Genomic DNA, 1,422 nt, shown 5'->3' on the forward strand with positions numbered 1-1,422 from the left:
TTCCTTTTTTGTTTTCTTTAGGTCACGAGCAGTTGTCCAAGCATTTCACTACATATCGTACTGTGTATGACTGTGTACGTGACAAATAAAATTTGAATTTGAATTGAAAACAGAGTTCACGATAAAACGATAACAAAGTAATGCTAAAAACTGCTAAAAACCCTGAAAACCATACATTTCACACCTGAGCCTCAACTCTCACGGCCCGGTACCAAACAACTCACGTGGCCCGGGGGCTGGAGACCGCTGGTCTAAAGGAAGTTGGTGATAAAATTCTCTGTTCTATGGGATGAGGTTTCTGCTTCTGAAAGAACAGGAAACACAGCAGTTAAATGTCACGTCTCTTAAGTTTGAACAGCATTAAAAACATGAAGAATTATCTGTGAACTCTGATCTGAGATGAACAAAAATGTGGAAATCATGTGCACAAGAACATCCATCCATTTTCTGTTTGTGCAAGCACAACCACGAAAAAACAACAACAAAAAAACAACAGCTACACTGAATTTGAAATCATCAGATAAGCTGAAAAACAACAACAAAAAGTTTTTTGTGATTATTTTTTATGTTTTGTTTTATTTTTATGTTTACACTGCACCCAAACCCAATGCCCCCAATGATGGTGGGCCAATAGGGTATGTAAAAAAAGCCAGTTGAGGTGGTTTGATCGTCCAAATCAAATTAAGCAGTTTCATTGTGGCATGGAAGTTTGACTTTAGAATATGAAAACATCTAAATTTAGCTGCAGCATTAGCCAAAACGTAAAGAATACACACAACATGAATGGGTCCAGATAGCCAAAGAACAAAGTACACAGAAAATGAGTCTGTGATAAGTCTGGAAGGCCATCTGAGGCCAAGAGAGCCCTTACTGCAGAGACTCTCTGGCCTTCAGCCTAGAGGGAGAAAATAGGAGTGGAAGGGAGGGGGAAAAGCAGAAATGTGAACAAAGATGGAAGAGAAATGGATGCCAGCACCATCTGTGTGTCAGCTTACTGTGACTAAGGTTTGTGGATTTTTGAGCTGAGGTGTCTGATGTATGATGAAGAGGCTGAAGATGACCAGCAGCCTACACTCAAAAAAGTGAAATTTGGTGGTTATTGCATTTACAAGACTCTAACATGTAATTTGAACACAAAGAATTTATGTTTCTAAGGTGAACGTAATAAAATCATATAAGATCTACATGAAATTTATCAACTTAGCGCCTCTTAAATTTATTCTTGTTGATATATGATAAAATCTAACAAAAGTGGTTAGCTGCCTTAAAGACTCGCGATATCACAAGATCACGTGAGATTCTAAACAACAAGAGGCAGGAAAGCACATGGTTTGCTTCACGGTCATCTTGGAAAGGTAAGAGTGAATCTATCTTCATCCATCTTGATGAAAATACTTTTTGCACAAAGGTATCATTAGTTTG

The sequence above is a fragment of the Pundamilia nyererei genome, unplaced genomic scaffold (assembly GCF_000239375.1).
Source record: "Pundamilia nyererei isolate P.nyererei 1_Seehausen unplaced genomic scaffold, PunNye1.0 scaffold00048, whole genome shotgun sequence".
Classification (NCBI taxonomy): Eukaryota; Metazoa; Chordata; class Actinopteri; order Cichliformes; family Cichlidae; genus Pundamilia; species Pundamilia nyererei.